The sequence below is a fragment of the Mustela putorius genome, unplaced genomic scaffold, assembly GCF_011764305.1.
Source record: "Mustela putorius furo isolate JIRA1106 unplaced genomic scaffold, ASM1176430v1.1 tig00000228_pilon_pilon_pilon, whole genome shotgun sequence".
NCBI classification, from domain to species: Eukaryota; Metazoa; Chordata; class Mammalia; order Carnivora; family Mustelidae; genus Mustela; species Mustela putorius.
This window is the reverse complement of record NW_025421322.1, coordinates 36,998,418-37,017,982: the sequence shown is the minus strand read 5'-3', so window position 1 is coordinate 37,017,982 and position 19,565 is coordinate 36,998,418. Positions and strand designations below refer to the sequence as shown.

The following is a 19,565-nucleotide window of genomic DNA, read 5'->3' as shown; positions in this document are numbered from 1 at the left end:
CAATGTTTAAGGCAAAATAAATGCCCCATGATTTTGATCACATTTTAAAGACAGAAAAATTATGAAAGAAAGGAATCCATTTTCTCTATGGAGAAATAAATATTCATTTATTGGCCACGCACCACACATTTACAGAGCACACGTGCGGTGCGAGGCTCCGCTGGACGCTGTAGCAAGGAGAGCAATGTAGACAGAAGGTGGCCTTCCGCCCTCCAGGGCAAGAAGGCGGCAACACGCAACACCGTCTGGACACCCCCTCTTGGAGCTTTAATGCCCACCTTAGCCCCACCACCCACACTTCGGCAGGGGTGACTGCCCACTTAGCCACCCAGCCTTTCTCCTGCTTAAGGTTCTTCAGTGGCTTCCTGTTGTCTTTAGGGTCGAATGCCGCCCTCCTCACTTGGCTCTCAAGGCCCTGGCAGACCCTGTTCCTTGAACCTCTGTGGTCCACTCTGCTCCCTTCTGCTGCATCACAAGCGCGGGTCAAACCAGCGCTGGCTGCCTGGCCTCCGGGCCTTTGCACATCGGGTCCTCTCCCTTTGGTTGGAACTTCCTTCCTCAGACTTCACCTCTGTGCCTTCTTCTTGTCCCCTCTTTCAGGTGTCCTGCCTTGATGACCTCCCTCCGCCCGGACTGGATTAGCCGGGGCCGGGGTCTCAGTGGCTGCAGTTTCTCGGTCACGCCCGCGGTTCTGGTTGGGATGTGAGTTGGTGCAGCCCCGTCCGTCTGCGGGGCTGCGCGCGGGTCTCCGGAGTCCCGCCCTGGCCCCCCGTCTGAGGCTGCTTCCTCATCTGTGAAGCCACATGTCCCCAGGCCTTCGCAGGCCTGTCCCTCGGTGCCATGCCCGCGAGGGATGCTCAGAGGACTCCAGCTGCTCCATCCGTCCTCAACCCTCGCCTCTCCCCGTGGGCCCCATCTCGCCGGTGTCCGAGCCGGTCGGCAGCGGGTGGCAGGTTGGATGGGGTCGCCGGGCGGTGGTCCTGCGCTCGCTCAGAGCTGGCCCGGGGCACCTGCCGGGCCGCTTTCGGGCCGCTCCGCCGAAGCGCACCGGCGACCCCGCGGGGGCTCCGGGAAGGGCCTCGCGCGCCGCCGCCGCCCAGCCCCGCCACGCGGGAGGGCGCCTCGGGGCCGCACACTGAGCATGCTCGGGCCGGCGGGCGGGGTGGGGGGACGGCGGCGGCGGCGGCGCGGAGAGGGCCGGGGCGGGGCGCGGGGTCGGGGGCGGGCGAGCGGGCGGGCGGCCGCGTCCCGGCGGGGGCGGGAGCGGAGCGCGGGCGCCGCGCAGAGCCGAGCGGGCAGGCCGAGCGCAGCCGCCCCGCGTCCTCCTCCGCAGTGGCCGCGGCCGGCGCCCGCCCCGCGCCCAGCCTCGCCGCCCGGCCCGGCTCGCGGGGCTGCCCGGAGGCCGCGGCCGGGCAGCTGTTGCGCCGAGAGGGGGCAGCTGCGGAGTTCCATAACCATAGCAACCGCATCAGCACCGCGGCGGCGGCGGGCGGCAGCTCTTACTCCTCCTCCAGGCAGCCTCGCCGCGGGCACCGGAGACCCAGCTCGCGGGCGCCCGGACCCCGCGGAGCGCCCACCGCCGCTGCGGAGAGCCGGGAGGGAGGCAGCCGGCGCGGCCCGGAGCCGAGGGGAGCCCTGCAGTGGGAGGCAGGTAGGTGAGAGCGCTGGGGTCGGCAGCTGCAAACTCTCTCCGCGGTGGCAGTGACGTTTCTGGAAGCGTGGTTGCTAGTTGGATGGCTTTCTGTTACTTAACAGGGATTCCGCCGCGAAATGTGGTTTATCTCCTTCGGTCTACACCCCCAACCCCCAGGCTCTCTGTCCTCTAGTCTCCAGGCGCGTCTGGGCAGGTCTGGGAGGGCAGGAGGGGAAATCTGGGGCGATAGTTGGGGGGACACGCTGGTGAAGGAGGTGGTCCCCGCAGAAGTCCCAGATGGAGGCTGAGGGAGCACGTCCAGACCTTGGTACAGGCAGCTCCTCTGAGCCCGTGAACCCCAGGCAGGTTCCGGAGACACCGGCGTCGGGGTGGAGGGGGCAGTGGTAAGGATTCTCTGCGATCCGGGCTGACCCAGAGACCTGTTCTCCCTGTGGTTTGGCTGGGGCCGGGGGTGGGGGCTGGGGGGGCACTGCAGCTCAGCTATGACATGGAAAAGGACCGGAGCGCACACCAGCTCTTGATCTGTAGAGTCGGCTTCAAACCCAGCACCCGGAGGGGGGAATTTGGATGGGGGAAGTAGTAACCATTACCGTTTGGGGACCCAGATGTATCCCTGGAGTTTATCATGTTACTGCCTTTGATTGTTGGTGGTGGAGTGCGAATTGATACAAAATTGTAAGCGAGCAACCAAAATGCCCCTTCCTTTTCTCCTCGCCTCATTTCTAGCCACCCCCCCCTACCCCATTGTCAGCAAAACAAGACTCCCTGGAGTATAATAACACTCGTTGTCCCCTTGGCCACCCAGGGCTCTAGCCATTGGCGGACTATCCCACTTGGAGACAGCTAGGGAATCTCGCTTCAATGCTCTCTTTGAACTAGAGAAGCATTGGTTTTTCATCAGGTTCTGAGGCTCCTGGTGTTGAGAGATGTGTGTGTCACAGCTGAGAGGCACCTATCCCCAGGGAGGGATGGGCTGCTGCTGCTGCTGCGTCTTCTGGCCAGAGAGAGGGGCAGAGGTTTGGGCAATGATTCTAGACACAGCTCCACGGGGGCTGGGGCGCCAGAAAAGCATAGAGAAGGGTGATAAAGTTCGGTGAATAGTTTGGGGTTAAAGCCTCTTGCATATGGGTAAGTGGGTCTCTGGGTAATTTCTGGAATGGGCAGCCACTGACTTCTACATTCTTGCCCCGGGGGACAGTGGTAAGTCCCAGTTAAAAGGCCATGTTCTTTAATTGGTCTTTTAATTTATGCTGTACTTATGTTGCCCGAGGGGATGTGATTTGACCAGCATTTCTTCTGGGATTCACGTCCTAATGAGAATGATATTATTGTATTCCGGGCAGATGGTAAAGTCGAGAGAAAAGAGGGCAGGACTGGGGAGTCAGGAGACATGGTTTCGAGCTCTCATCTCCCCATACACTTGCTCCACGACCTTGGATTGCTCTGCCTTGGTGAGACTCCGTTCTCTCGTCTGTAGAATGGGGACGTTCCTTGCACCCCGCCAGGCACTTGTGACAATCAAGTGTGGTGATGGAGAGGATGCGTGGAGAAAGGCTGTTCAAAACCCAACTTGCCACGCACATGAAAAGAATTATTCTTTGCCGAAGAAACTCCCTTCCTCAGATCCGCAAATCATTAAACAGACATCAGCTGTGAAGCGGGGGTAGAAATATTGGTCAGTGACTCACAGCTGAAACGCTGTCGTCTGGTCCAAGATACACTCAGGGAAATCTCAAGAGGCCTTCATCAGGGGAAACACGGCATGTCATCCTTGTCTACAAATGTTGAAGGTCAAGAGCTTTGGCATCAAATGCGGGACTCACGTTTGGGAGCACTGAGGTCTGCTCACCACAGAGTTAAACTAAGTGGTCTGTAGTGTAAGTGGGGATTTGCGCGTAGTAGGGACTCGTTTGGATGTTGGTTAGGTAGACACGCTGGGCACGTTGTGAGGCCCTCGTGGGTGGATTCACCCTCGTACAGCTCTGCCCTGTGATGGTCGATGCTTACCAAATGATGGCCCAGTTCGACAGAGTGCTTTCAGTTTGATGTCATTTCTGGAACGAGCCAGGACTGTCTTCTACTATTCTCTGCTCTTTTATACCCCGACTTTTGCTCGCACTGGCCTCTCTGCCTAGAATGACCCTTTCTCTCTCCCTTCTTCCCTTCACGACAATTCAGACGCCCCTTCTGATGGGAAGCCTTCCTGAGCTCTGTCCCTGTGCTCCCACGACACTTTGGGGCTGCTTTGTGTGACACCTGTGCTGGGTCATGTTGTCATTGCTCCAACATACGCCTGCCCTGGCTAGAGTTCATGCTCCCGGAGGGCAGGAACCTTGCCTTATTCTACCATGGTTGTGGCCCCAATGCCTGGCAGATGACCGCCTTATTCTACCATGGTTGTGGCCCCAACGCCTGGCAGATGACCGCCCTAGTGAGTGGCTGAGTCCGTGGAAAGGCCTTCCCTGCGGCACACCTACCTGCCCGAAGAGTCTTGCCCAAAGGCTGTCCTAGCCACCTCCCCCTGTCTCAGTAAGCGCAAGCCTGAAGGATGCTTGCTGGGTTGTTGGGCCTTATTTAGGGTCAGCCCACTGAAGCAGAGTGACGGAGAACAGAAACACATATTTTGCCTTAAAATGCTCTTTTTTTTTTTTTTTCAAGTGGGTACTTTAGAATAACTGTAATCTAGTGTTGAATGGCCTTCATAGCACGTTGGCTGAAAACATCTGATGGAATATTTTAAACTTAAAATGCATTTCTCTCCTGTCAGTTGCTTTCCTTGATTTCAGCTCTAGTAACACGGAAAGGGACATAGGTTGGAGCAAGAAAGCCTAGATTGGAATCTGGTTCTAAGGGGCCCCGGAACCAGGACACCTGCTGGCCGCGTCCCTCCGTTTCCTCACTTGTAGAACGTGGATGGTATCCCCCATCCAACAGCGCTGCCGAGTGCTTGGAGTGAATGGATAGCCATGCACTAAAAGCAGTTCATAAACTGTAAAATACTCTACTCAATACATTATTCATTTTCCTCAATTATTTTTTGTTGTTGTTGTTATGGAAAATGAGCAAAATCTCCCTGTGTAGTTACACAGCAGCCGATGAGACCTGCTGGAAGTCCTGGCTCCTCCACTTGTGAGCGTTGTGGACCTTCGGTCAGTCATTTTGTCCCCGTCAGCCCTCTGCCTTCTCTGCATGGCCCTGCAATGACAGATACTTTTCAGGACGTCTTGGGAAGATGCACACTAAGGCCAGTGCCATGCCTGACCTTAATATGTGGTATCTATCACTTCCCAATGATATATATGATCACCAATCACAGAAGGTTTCGAGTTTTTTGAAATGCCCCCAGTGCATTTCCTCCTTGTATTTTACCTCCCTTTCTTATGGGGATTGCGGGGTGCGGAGGGAGAAGAACACTAACACCCTCAGAGCTGAGTTTCTCATGCGAGATACCGCAAGGAAGGAGATAGAACAAGCTAAAGACTTAGACTTGTGCACTGACACGTCCCTCTGGCTCTGACACTAACTGCTCACAGGACTGCTGACCTGGGCCATCCCCTCACCTTTCTGGGCCTCGGTTTCCTCATCTGTAAATGGCCTGGATGATTCCCGGGGCTCCATCTAGCTCTGCTTTCTTGGTGTCTCCATACACTAGTCTCTGTTTCTCTTCACCAGAGCTACACCGGTGGCTCCTGCCTGGCCTTTCCATCGACACTCCTCACTTGTCCGAACCTTACACCTTAATTCACTGTAACTGCCATATTTTTCTTTCTTTCTTTCTTTCTTTTTTTTTTTTTTGAATTTTCCCTTCTAGAAGGCTAGTGTTCCCCAAGGCTATCCTGGGACTTGCAAAGTGTTGAAGACTGCATGCTCTCCATCCTTACCCAGCCCAAGTCTTATCCAACCCCAGCTAAGATGCTCTGCTGCTCTGTCCATGTTGGAAGTTCTCCTTGATTCAAAACAGAAGAAACTAGGGGGCACCTGGGTGGCTCAGTCGGTTAAGCGTTGGACTCCTGGTTCTCGGTCAAGTCATGATTTTAGGGTCCTGGGATCAAGTTCCATGTTGGGCTCCAAGCTCAGCAGGGAGTCTGCTTAGGATTCTCTTTCTCTTTCCGTCTGTGCCTACCCCCTTTTCAGAAAAAATGAATAAATAAAATCTTAAACAAAGCAAAAAAAAAAAACAAAAACAGAAGAAACTGTATGGTTGAAGTCCACTCTTACCTGAGAGAGCCAGAGGACATTTGCAGACATGTCTAATATTTGCTGAGCTTCCCAGACTCTGGGTGCTCCGCAGTGTCAAATGTTTCTGTTCAAACATGAATCATTTCCAGGCGGCTGCACACCAATCTCAGGAATGATTCCTCAGGGGGATTTTAGCACCACAGAGGAGACTGGTGCTATGGGCCATGACTCCTTCCAGTGGCCTTCCGCCTCTGGTGTGGATGGAGAGGCGCGTGGTGTGCCCAACAGGGAAATCTGAGTCCATGGTCTGCTCTGGGCCACTCATCCTGCCAGGCCCTGAGAGTCAACCATGAACAAGAAAGGGACCTGCCCCGGGTAGCCAGGGGATGTTGGCGGGAGACAGACAAGAGCAAACCAGCCAATGCAGGGTTCTGTGGGAAAAAAAGAGAAGGTATTTTTAACACATTTCCTGGCAAGGGCTGCCAAGGAAGGCTTCGGAGAAGAGAGAGATCCTACGCTGAGGACTGAGAATTTCTAAATGGAGACTGCAGGGAAGGGCCGTCGGAAGAGGAAGTGACACACAGCACCGTGGGAGCAAGAGGTAGCCGGGAAGTGAAATGGATAAGAGGTCTGGAACACAAGGAAGGGGACGGTGTTCCTCGAGGCTGGGGAGAGCGATAGGGGCCACATCTTTGAGAGTCTCGAGAACCATGCTAAGGACTTGTGCTCTAACCGGAAGGTCATGGGAGCCATGGAAAGATCTGGAGTTGTGCAGAACATTCACCCTAGCTGCAGAGCAGAGGTTGGGTTAGAGAAGATGGTTCAACCAAGAAATATGGTGGGCTCTTAGGAGACTTTGTGGATAAGAGATGATTGAATTTAGGCAGTGAGAGTTGGGATGACTCTTCCTGTCCTGTGCAATGGACAGGAACTGGTGAGAGGAGGAACGCTGAGGAGGGAGAGACGGAGAAGTGTCAGTTCAGTGAACATGCTGTGTCATTTATCTGAGAAATATCAATGGGACACTTGTGACCATTGGTGCAGGTCAAGGGGAGGGAGGGGTCAAGGGTGACGCTCAGGTCTTTCTTTCCATCCCTTTGATAATAATTCTGGTTCAAGCCCCTTCATCTCTCACTTGGATGAGTACACCAGGCTCTGGACTGTCCTTGCCTGCACCTCTGCCACCCCAGTCTGTTCCGCACACGACAGCCGCAGGGATCTTGGTCACACTAAAATCAGATGTGATGACAATGTTTAGCAGATTTCAAGGACACCACACAGTACTGCTACCTGCGGTCACCGTGCTATGCTTTGGCTCTCCAGAACTTACTCATCTTTCCTAACTGAAACTTTGCACCCCCTGACCATCCCGAGCCTCTGATAACCACACTTCTACTCTCTGCTTCTGAGTTTGACTGTTTCAGCTTCTGTATTTAAAGTGAGATCATGTAGTGTTTGTCTCTCTGTGCCTGGTGTATTTCACATGGCGCGATATCCTCCATGTCTGTTCATGTTGTCACAAATAGTAGGATTTCTTTATTTTTTTGGACTGAGTAATAGTCCATGCTATGTATAGATCACATTTCCTTTACTTACTTATCTACTGATGGACATTTAGTTTGTCTCCGTGTCTTGGCTACTATGAATAATGCGGTAGGGAACACGGGGACGCAGGTATCTCTCAGAGATCTGGATTGATATCTCTTTGGACATATACTGAGAAGTGGGATTGCTGAGTCATATGGTAATTCTACTTTTAATTTTTTGAGAAGACTTCATGCTGTTTTCCACAATGGCTATACCAATTTACTTTCCCCCCAACAGGGTACCTCCCCACCAGGCCTCACCTTAATATTTTTAAATTATAGCCTTTTTAACAGGTATGAAGTGATATCTCATTATAGTTTTGATTTGCGTTTCCCTGATGGTGAGCGATGTTGCACACTTGTTCATGTACCCACTGAAGACAGGTAAGAAGATGTACAGATGGGACTTTTTTGGAAGTATGTTGAGACAAGTCTATTTTGGGGGGGTAATTTGTTTCTATGCTATTGAGTTATATGTGGCCCTTACATATTTTGGATCTTAACCCCTTATCAGATACATGGGGTGCAAATGTATCCTCCCAACCTCTAGGTTGCCTTATGACTCTGTGGATTGTTTCCTTTGCTGTGCCAACACCTGTTAGTCTGATGTACTCCCACTTGCTTATTTTTTGCTTTTGTTGCTTGTGATTTTGGTGTCAATACCAAAAACTCATTGCCGGGCCAGTGTCCAGAAGCTTTCCCCCTATTTATTATTTTAGGAGTTTTTCAGTTCCAGGTGTATGTGTAGGTCTAATCCATTTTGGTTTGTGTGTATAGTGGAACCTAAAGATTCAGTTTTACTCTTTCAACATGTGAATATCGAGTTTTGTTGACACTTTTGATGGGAGAGACCGTTCGTTCCTCCTTGTGCATTCTTAACATCTTTGTCAAAGATGAGTTAAACATGTATGTGTGGGTTTGTTTCTGGGCTGTCTTTTCTGTTCCACTGGCATGTGTGTCTGTTTCTATGCTAGTATCATGCTGTTCTGATTACCAAAGCTTTGTAACATAATTTGAAATTGGAAAATGTGATGCCTCCAGCTTTGTTCAGCAGTGAAAGTGTTTTACAGTGGGAAGACAGAGACACACCAGCATTTTGGATTTGGGCTACAGGATACAGAGTGCTTTGGAGGTGGGTAAGATGAGAAACATAGAAGCTTGGTGGGAGGCTCTTTCAGGAAATCCAGGGTGTATACAGGTAATGAAGACTGTAGCCAAGGCCAAGGTAATAGAGATGAAGAAAGAACAACTTTCTAGAACAACGACTCTAGAGATATTAAGGCAGTAGCAGGGTGGGAAGTATTGGACGTGCCGCCCACAGTATCTAAAAGCAGACAGGCATCAAGGGCGATGCTTAATCTTCTGACCTGGTCTCAAGGACTGTCTTGGTGCTGTCTCCCAGCCTGGGGACACAGGCAGAAGAACAGAGTCTGAAGGGTAAAGTGATGAGTTCTGTTTTGAATAAGTAGATTTTTAGGTCTCTGAGGACATCTATGTACATTTTTAGGCAATTAAAGATCTCAGTCAAGCTCAGAATAGAACTCTTGGCTGAATATAGACTTGGGGAATCATCAGCACGGAGACGCTCACTGAGAGCACGGGAGTAGAACTGATCACCCAAGGGAAGGACAGAGAGTGAGCAGATACAGATGTTCTTACGGACTCACCGGGTCTCCACCACTGCCCTTTCAGAAATAAAATGCAAACGACGAATGCACACTCACTACCTTCCTCTCGCCTTCTGAGCTTCTTCCCGTGATTCCACGCGGCTGGCTAGGACACATCTCTGCTGACGTTTCTGTAGCTCCTTCTCTCCCTCGTCTAAGAGTTTTCTGTTAGAGACCTTCCCAGACCACCGGCCAAAGAGCTGCCTCTGGCCTCTGGCCGCGGAACTTGCTGTGTTTTTCTCCATGGCATCCATCCCTGTGTAAGCGCCGGCAGTGTTACCACAGATGTGTTTGTCTGCCTTTCCTATTGGCTCTCTTCTCTGTAAGGTGGAGAGCTCCGTGGTCGCAGGACTGGGGCGTGTTTACAGTGGCCCTGAGCACTCAGAGCATTTCTGGGCTCTCCGACAGCATGTGGCCAGTGTTTATCAAAGAACATGTGGAAGAAAACAACTGCAGGAATCTTCAATAACAGAATAACATAACAATGTTTTAATGAGAAAACGAGTAACTGTAGCCTTGTGTGAGTACCATTCAGAAATCCTGGTCAGATGCTCGGCTTCTAGCTCAGGAGAACTCTGTTGTCTCTTTTTTCCCGGGACTAACTGATCTTGTTGGAAAACTGAATGTCTTGCCTCCTGGGGACACACAGCCCTCCCCGCATGTCCCCCAGTTCCAGACAAAACAGACCAGTTGGTTTCCCTAATTCCGACATTTGTTAGCCAAGTGACCCCGGACGGGCACTTGGCCTCGGTGGAAAGCCGCACCTGTTCATTGTCTTAGGCCCTGAGATTGTAGACCTACAGCCTACATCTTGAACACAGAGCCTGAAGTATAGAGCTTGACTGAGGGGTGCCCTTAGCTGAAAGCTGGCAGGGAGGGAGGAACAAGGAACCAGACAAGGAAGAAAATGGGCATAAATATGTGAGCAGCCTTATCTAGTCTCCCTGCTCACGCAGAGAACTCTGGGGCATACGTGGCCCCATAACACTTTCTACCTTGAGGCAAGGTCATTCCTTGGGTGTGACTCCGGGAGACATAGACACCCAGGTATTCCCAGGCAAAGCAGCTTGGTCATCTGAGGATTCTCAGAACAGAGCAACAATGGGTTGTTATCAGCTAACACAGCAGCTGGGGGATGGGTGCACCAACCTGGGAGAGGGCGTCGGGGTGGGAGGGGATCCGTCATGTTGGTGACATTTTAACTGATATTTCCACTACAGCACCCCTTTTCTTTAAGACAAAATGCTGCTTTGGGCCTGATGACATTCAGTCACAAGACCCTGTGATCCTGAGTGCCTGTGCCCTACGGAAGTCACGAAAACATACTATAAAAAAATCTCCCTGAACTTTGTAATGCTTGGAACCCAAAGCGCCCTGCTGTGGGTTCCCTTCCTGATTTAGCCATGCCTTCTCCTGCTCACCTCTTGAAAGCATCATGGGTCAGGGCCAGTTGCAGCAGGGGGCCAGCTACCCTGGTACCTACCAGGCCATCCAGTCATGCACTGGCCCTTTGCTCACACCCTCTTCTCCAGACCCTGATCATTCTGGTACTTGGACCTTGGTTTTCCTCACTACCTCAAGTCCTGCTAGGATCTTGGACGCCTTCCAGGTCCAGCTCCCTGACTCCTGCAGCACCTTGCCCTTCACCTTCTCGGCTCGGAGAGCTTTTCCTGCCTTCCATGCGGGCATACCTTCACTCATACATCAGGATATATAGCCCGAATCATTTCTGGCACACAGCCTTCTCTCTCAGCTTGCTTACTAAATTCACCCATTAGTGCCATTTTTTATTTCCTGGCAATCTCTGGGCGATGATCTCTCCGGTTTTAGCTCATTCATCCTCCTGTTCTATACTCCCCTCCTTAACACCACGTGGGCGGGGGTCTATGGCATACAGTTTCCACAATACTTTTCCCGATACCTGATAATCATCTCAGCTTCTCTCTAGGATACTGTGTGCTACTTTATCTGTTCTGACCTCAGTTTCTTTCAAACCATGAGAATCGGCAATGCATAAGGGATTTTTAAGGAAGATTAAGTGAAAAAGTAAAAATAAACAAACCAAGTGAAATAAAAATCTGTTGACATCCTTGGTGCACAGTAGGTGTTTCAGTGTTTATTCTGATTCGAGGTTAATGTGTCTACTTTAATGTCCACTAAGTGGATGGTGAGATTGACCTTCTACTATGAATACTGAGAAGCCTGGATGAGACCCACCTCGAATGGAACATCTCCGCGGGGTGAACCAAGGGATATCCATTAGGAAGGACCTTGGGATCCTCAGTGCAGGAACTCTGGAAACTTTCACGTGGTTTGGGTCTTTGAGGGCATCGAGTACTAAGTGAGAAGCCGTCACTTATGTTCAGAAGTGTGACAGTGAGTCATCAGGAGAAACTAAATTATAGTCTGTAAACTCTGCTGAAATAAGGCAGGGGAGTATTCTTTCTAAAACGAGATACATCAGAAATTGCTAGAATTAAGTATCAAAGTATTTAGTATTGAAGGGGTTGGTATAAGTTTTCTGGAAAATTAATTTCTGGGCACATGTCATCATAGCTGAGGTATTAGTGTAAGAGCGGTTGGGGAACTGCATTGGTGGTTTTGGTGATAACTTGTGGGTTTTAAGTCAGAATATAAAAAGCATCAGAGAGTAAATTTTGAGGGATTTTTTTTTAAGTTTGTTTAAAGGAAATGTTTAAAGATAAGATTATCCTTGCAATCTTGTGCCCAAGGTAGAATTTATCAAGCTCAGTATTTGAACATGCTGACTTGTGTTGGCCTTCTGAGAGAATAAAATGAATATTAATATAATTGCTCCTGAATAATAGAATTAAACTTCCTTAGATTTCTTTCTTTCCCTTTCTTTCTGAGAGCATGGGGACGCTGGCAACAAAAAATGACCATAAATCATTTTTAAGTGACAGTCAAAGGACGTGCTGGTACAGATGGGAGGGGCCAGAAAGTTCTTTCTAAGACCTGCTGCCTGCCAGTGACTAGAGTAAGTGCTTTCCCTGGAGATACTTTATTTAAACTTCATGCAGGAGCTAGTACCAGCCTTCTTTAGAGCTGAGGAGACCCAGCACAAAGAGAGGATTTGCTCACAGTGCCACAGCTAGCTGGAGAAGAAGCCTGGACAGGTTCCCCCAAACCCATCTGATCCCAAAGCTTGTCCCTTTCAGCCACCATACAGATGTCCCCTAAGAGGGGCATTTGAAAGTTTCCTGTGGGTCATAAAAACAACACAAAACCCAAAACCCAGAACAAAACTCAAGAATGATACAGTCCAAGTATCTGGCTTTTAACCACTCAGCTGCGTGTGAATTTGGGAAAGCGGGTTAGCTTCTGTTTGACTTGGAAGACGAAAGGGGGTGATGAAGCAATTTGTTTGATGATCCTTAAGATCAGGTCTGCTTCTAGTGTCTTCTGATTCTGGAATATGCACGGAAACTTCAAGGATGCTTTATAGACTTAGGAGCCTGCTTGGGTTAAAAAAAAAAAAAAAAGTAGAAGGCGGCGAAGAGAATGAGGAAGAGGAAGCAGAAGAGGAGGAAGCAGAACAGGAGAAGAAGACTAAAAAGAAGCAGAAAGAGGAGGAGGAGCAGGAGGAGGAGGAGGAAAGAGAAGATGACGCAGTAGTGGCGGTGGTAGGAGTAACCCAGGGCGATCTGTGTTCTCCCTAGTTATTCAGGTAAATAGTCAGAATTCTAGGTTTTTACCTTTCCACGTTAGACTTTATTGACTATGTCAGACCAAAACGAAAGAAAATACATTTAATGAGATTACAGATGTTGCTCTTCCCTTTGTGTGGTTTAACTGAGTGTCCCTGGATATTTCCATTCAAACTTCAGTGACTAGTGTACGTGTCCAAACTTCTGGGGCGTTGGTGTAATATATTGTATGTACCTAAACTTAAAATCAGTATATTACTTTATTTTTTTAAAAATATTTTATTTATTTGACAGAGAGAATGAGAGAGAGAGAGACACCACGAGCAGGGGGAGTGACAGGCAGAGGGAGAGGGAGAAGCAGGCTCCCTGCAGAGCAAAGGGAGCCCGATGCGGGACTCGATCCCAGAACCCTGGGATCATGACCTGAGCTGAATGCAGCTGCTTACCCAACTGAGCCACTCAGACAGCCAAGAATCAGTATATTACTTTAATACACATCTCATTTTAGGTTAAAATGGAGGCTGGGTTAGCTATAGTGTGAGGCTTGTCTAGAGTTAACGGCAGGAATGAAGTGTGCATTAGGCTGGAAGCTTCCTTGGCAGGTAATCGTGGGGTCTGATCATGGCAGCTGGGCAGATGGAGAGGGAGGCGTCCCTGAACAGGGGTGGGTTGAGCCATTTACACTTGCAGCACAATGTGTTATTGCCCCTGACACACAAGTGTGCGCACTCTCACACATACATACACACAGCCCACACCCGCATCTGGGCAAGCTCTCCACTGCGTCAGCGTCCTCTCTCTTCGGTGAAGCTGTTCCCTGTTCCTCTGATGGCTGCACCCACCCTTTTCCTCTGGCCTTCCCCAGTGGCTGGGCTTGGCTCAATCCCGGAGTCAGCCCAAGAGCGTCTACGGGGCCTTCTGCTCCAAGCCCAGCTCCGCTCTCTTTCACCCAGCAGAGCCCCACTGCGAGCCCCGACACACCCAGCAGCCCTGCGCAGCCACATTCACCTGAAGGTTGCAAGGAGAGCATTTGCCTCCGGAAGGTCCCGGCCATGGTCCAGCTCTGCCACTCACTCGCCCTGATTTGGAGAAGTTAGTGAGCTCCTCCGAACCTGTCCCTTCATCTGTACGGCAGGGAAAATAGGCCACTTGTCTCATAGGTGGCCTGGACAATTAAATGCTATGCCTACTACTGCACGCAGAGCACTTAGCTCAATGCCTGAAACAGTGCCAAAGAGTGGAGAAGGAACGGCTCATTTGTTCCTACAGGACGTTTGGTCAAATACATATCATGTGCCTTGCCTCCTGCTGTAGGCTGGAGCGGCTCTTGAGAGCAAGACAGCCTCGCTCCCTCGCTCCTAGAGCTTGTGTTTTTCCAGTGGGTAGAGTAGGGAGAAGCCAGGAACAGCACACAGTCATTGCTTTCTTCTTTCTGTGCCGGACAGCGCTGTGAAACACTCATTCTTTCATTCATTCATTCAGCAAGGGTGCAAACACCTGCCCTGGGCCAGACACTTCACGTGGCTTCTCTCACGCGATCTCTGCAGCAGTTGTATGAGATAAAGGCATCCTACCTGTCCCGTGCCACTCAGGAAGATTCTGAAGTTCGGAGAGAGATCACGTGACTTGCCAGAAATCACACAGATCAGTCTCAAAGCCCAAATTCCAACTCAGGGCCATTGGATTCCAAAGCTCTATCCTGAGGCTGAGGGATCCAAGAGACGCACAGAGTGCTCCCAGATCAGTGTGCGCTGGGATGAGGGGCCCTGCTTCTCATAGGCTCTGTTCCCCATTTTTAAAATGAGAAGGGTTGAAGAGGTCATTCCTAGGGTCCTTTCTGCTGGGCTTCCTTCTGCTTGCAAATCATTTCTCTTTCCTTTGAAATTGTCCCCCACACCCTAGAAGCTGTTTCATTCTCACTTCCCCTCATCTATGCCCATGGCTTCCCCTCATGTGCCTATGATCTCCTTTTTCCCTAATAGACTGGGTGAAATTGGAGACAGAACCCATGTCGGGCCCTCTTCCTCTGCAGGAGTTTCCTACCACTGCTGTACACTAGACACTGATGTCATTTAATTGCTGAGGTAGGGTCTTATTGTACAACCTGAATGCACGAACCCACAGATATAGGGCAATCCCAGTACATCAGAGTGCAGTGTTTTGGAACCTGTGGATCAGAACCACTGAGGCATGCTAACAGCTACTCCGCTACTCCCCCTACTATGTCCCCCTGAGCGGACAATGGTTGCGATCGGTGCTTGCTTTGCTCCAGCCATCTTGTGTTCCAGAGGGTCCCTGAGGAAGCTGCATGAGCAGATCAAATCTTCAGGAGTGATCCGTCCTGAGCTCCACTCCCCAGGGCCCAGGGTCTGGGCATCCAGACCCAGCTAACAGCTGCATTATTTAGCTCGATTTATTATTAGCCAAGTTTGGCCTGTATAGTTGGTCCCCAGGAGAACCTCTCCAGAAGTTTCCTGCCCCAGGGTCTCACTTGCTCAGAAGCAGACATGGAGCCTGCCTAGTGGGGTAAGCTCCAGGGGATAAACATTAGGAGTTGACTTGGTGGGAAAATTAGGTACCCAGGGATACCGCTTGATTCTGTGCCCTTTTGGGCTGAGACTTCAGAGTGCTTTAAAATTTAAAACCAAAACCTGGATTTCGTGTCATTCATTCAACCAGGAAATGTTTCTGAGCATCTACCTTGGTCCGAATTCAGTGTTGAGGATACAAAGAAAGATACAGCCGTCATCTTCATTATCACCCCAATAGCTAATGTTATTGAACTTATTTAAGCAGGCATTTTGGTAAGACTCTGCATGTGTTGAAGGTTTTCATCTGTCAAGTACCCAGCTCCAGGGATACAATGCATTTTATTGTACACACACCTGAGGGTGAGGAGCTTGTCCCCTGCAGCGCACTGTCCCTCGGAGTTGTATTATCTGGTAGCCCTGGGGCTCTCCCTAATTTACAGATCAGTAATTTAGAGAAGATTAAGATCACAGCTCTAGTGGGTAGAGGTAGTAGATTCAGAAGTACCTTTAAACATATTTGGAGTGCCGATAAGGCTAGACCCCTGTTCTACAGGTTTCAAGTTATGGATGAGAAGGCAGATGATTAAGACGGATGATCTAAAAGTGATTCATTAATTGCGGGAGCACAAGCAGCCATGGGGTGCCGTGGAAGTTCAGGGAAGGGAGGAACTGCAGAATCAAGGAAGGCTCCGTGGAGGAGGTGATGGGTACCTTGGTCCCGATAGGCCAGTTGTACGTCTATAGGCTGGGGCTGGTGGGGAAGAGCCATCGTGAGGCAGAAGACTAACCGGTGCAAAGACAGGGACCTGCTGAAAGATGGGGTTTCCCGGGGACTTGTTACTAGACCAGCTGGAGTGCTGGGTCTCTGAGAACATGTGGTGATGAGGAGGTGGCAGGAGGTAGGAGTGACAAGGTTTGCGGGCAACGGCGTGGGAAGAGGTGTCATGGGAATGGGTTGATATTGTAGCTTGTGGTGGGAGAAGAAACTGTGTCGTTGTGCATCAGTAGGAACTGGCTTTAGCTGTAGCCACAGAGATCCAGGGGCAGTGGCATATCTAAATAGTTGTGTTTTTCTTGTGCAGCCGTAGGTCTGGCTTGTATAGTTTCTCGTGGGAAATCAAGGACCCAGGCTCTCAACTTCCTCCTCTGCCATCTTTAGTGCAGAGCTTTCTTTTTCAGATCCGTGCTTGGGAGAACTCTTCTCTGCCATTGGGCGTGTGTCCATATTCCAGATGTGTAGGGAGCAGGAAGAGGGGAGAGGAATTGGTGTGTGTCAGCCAAGTGTCTCTCTTTTTTCCCCTTTATTATTTTTTACATTTTTATTGTGGTATGTTAGTCACATAAAATACATCATTAGTTTTTGATGCAGTGTTCCAAGATTCATCGTTTATGTACAACACCCAGTGCTCCATGTAAGTTTATCTCTTTTGATCAAGAAAACCAACATCCAAAAAGCTTTCTCATAATCCCATCTGAGAGACTTTCACTAACGTTTCCTTGGTCTGAACTAGATCTCATGGCCACCCCGACCAAAAGAGCATTGCAAGAGATCCTTCTTTGGGTATGTGGTTGCATCAGAAAACAAAACAAAACAAAACAGCGTCCTCTTTAATGAGGGTGGGTATTGGATAAGAACATGGCAGTGCCCACCGCTGTGACTGACATGATCTGCTCACATTTACAAAAATGGGTTTGGCAAAACCACCAAGAGGCAGATCTTAAAACCATCACGGGTGGGGGAGGGTCACAGTGAACAAACAGGTAAATAAGCAAACAGATGATGATAATTTAGGGCAAGGAAATCAGTGCTGAGTAGGAGCCAAAAGAAGGAGTGCTTCACTCACTGTGGGGCGTGGTCTGGATAGGAGTTCCCTAAGGAGGTAGCCATGACGCTGATGCTTAGACATTCAGATTGATGGGCCAACTGAAGACCACAGCTGGTATCTGCCCTCTCAGGAGCTGTAGGTGCACCTGTCCCCTTAGGAGCCATAGTTCCTCTTTAGCGGAGCCTTTGCACCAACTGCACTGTAGACAGCTCAGGTGCTGAGAGGAATGGCCTGCATTGGGGTCTGCTCTGGCTTAAAGGGACTCATGCTTTTCAGGAGCCATGTGTCTCTTGTAGAAATTCCAGAGGCATCACTTCTAGAGGCCCTGAGTCAGATGTATATCTACATTTTGGGAATCCTGAGTAAGGCACCCCATAAAATATCCATAGTTCTCCTAGTCCAGATGCAGTCAGCCCGATGGGTCATTTCACAGCGAGCTCTGTTGTTAATGATATAGTGGACACAAACTCTCATTCTCTGTTTCCAGGGAAACAGACTAGAAAGTTTATCCAGTGGTTTGGTTCTTTAGGCAATAGTTAACCCTTTCTCCAGAGCCCTTTAATTTGTAGGCTCCTGAAAAGCATGGAGGTGTTTTTGGTGTCAGGGCACCCTGATCAGGATTTTTATTTAGAAATCATTCTTAGGTGGTCGATTATTAGATAGGTCTATGATGGGCCCACAGACCTGGATGGGAGCCCATTTTGTTTCTTGTTTAAGAGACTTCACTTTTTATAGAAGCTTTAGGCCCACAGCAATGCTGAGCAGAAAGTACAGAGTTCCCAGGTGTCCCCTGCCCCACGCCCATATACAGAACACCCCCCACTATCCACAACTTCTACCCAAGTGATGACATGTCTTAGAGTTCGTAAGCCCACACTGGCAACATCATTAACACTGAAAGTCCACAATCTACATTACGGATTTCTCTTAGTGGTATATATTCTGTGGCTTAGGACAAATTTATAATGATCTGTATCCATCATCTTGGAATCATGCAGAATATTTTCCCCACCCTACAAATTCTTCATGCTCTTACTTCTCATCTATTCCTCCTTCAATGCTAGCAATCATGAATCCTTTTAGTGTTTTCATAGCTTTGCCTTTTTGAGAATGTCATAATTAGAGTCCTACAGTGGGTGGCCTTCTCAGATTGGTTTCTTTCACTTGGTAATGTGTGTTTCAGTTGCCTCCATGTGTTTTCTGACTTGACAGCTCATCTCTTTTTCGTGCTGAATAGTATTTCATTATCCAGATGTACCAGTTTTTCTGTTCATCTACTGAAGGAGTCATGGTGGGTTCCCAAGATTTGGCAATTATGAATTGAGTTGCTGTAAACATCGTGTGCAGGTTTTCACATGGTCATGTTTTTAGCTCATTAGGTAAATACCAAGGAGCGTGGTTACTGGATCATAGGGTAAGAAAATGTTTAGTTTTGTAAGGAACTGCCTGTCTTCCACAGATTCTATGCCATTTTGCATTCCCATCAGCAACTAATGGGAGAATGTTCCATATCTTCTCCAGATTGTGTGCTGTATTTTGTTTTCCAGGTAAGATATCGTGGGGCCTAGAGATGGAGGAAGCAAGTTCTAGAATTCTTGCAGATTTTAGACTGAAAAATCTTAGTGATGGATTGACTTTGGATGTTAAGGAGGTATGATGAATCTGGGTGACTCTGGGATTCCTTTGAGGGAGACAAGATGGAAATAATGCTACTCACAAACACAGAGGAATGAAGGAGAAAGGGCTAAGCTTTTATAGCTACAATCTGGTGTCTCCTTGGGAGCCACCTGCAGAGTCCACGGCTGTTGGGAGAGGTCTGTGCTGAGGTCAGAAATACAGGTGGTATTGGCATGAAGACTGTAGTTCTATGTATGAGATTTGAAATGATTCCCCAGTTAGAACATTTGAATTCTTTCCTGCAGAAAGATAAGAGAAGCAGGAAGAGGAAGACAGAAATAAATCTCACACAGGAAGAGGAAGTTAAGACTGAGTCTCCTCTAGACCCCTAGATACTGGCTTCTGTACTTAGCACTGGGCCTTTCCTCCTTTGTCCCTATAGCTGTGTGAGATGGGTAGGTTTATTATTCTCATTCTGCAAAAGAGGAACTGAAACTCAGAGAATAAACTATTTGCCCAAGGTCACGCAATTACGGGATAATAGAACTGGCATGGTATTTGGAGCCTGTCTGGCTTCACAGTGCCCACTCTGCCCAGCCATCTCCGTCAACCTCTACAAATGGCGCTGCAACACTGTCCACTGGATTCCACTGGGCATGTTTCAGCTCTCCACGCTGGAAAGAAGGAACCAGGGCTGTGTTTACTTCCCGTTGTCTGGCTGACTCCATACAAGGATTTGGCAACCCTCACCTAGAATCACTGAATCTATTTAAACTTTTCCCCAAGACAAGTTGATGAATTCAAATAAAACATGAAGTACTGAACTTTATGCAATGT

General features: G+C 49.3%; 1 protein-coding gene across 1 annotated transcript in view; it reads left to right on the top strand.

The window, feature by feature from the left end:
- The first annotated feature begins 1,307 nt into the window (after positions 1-1,307).
- Positions 1,308-19,565, top strand: part of FAM135B (family with sequence similarity 135 member B) — a 275,652-nt gene continuing 257,394 nt past the window's right edge. Inside the window, exon 1 of the mRNA XM_004743599.2 lies at positions 1,308-1,651. The gene's annotated coding sequence lies outside the window, so the exon portion shown is untranslated. The remainder of the gene's footprint in view (positions 1,652-19,565) is intronic.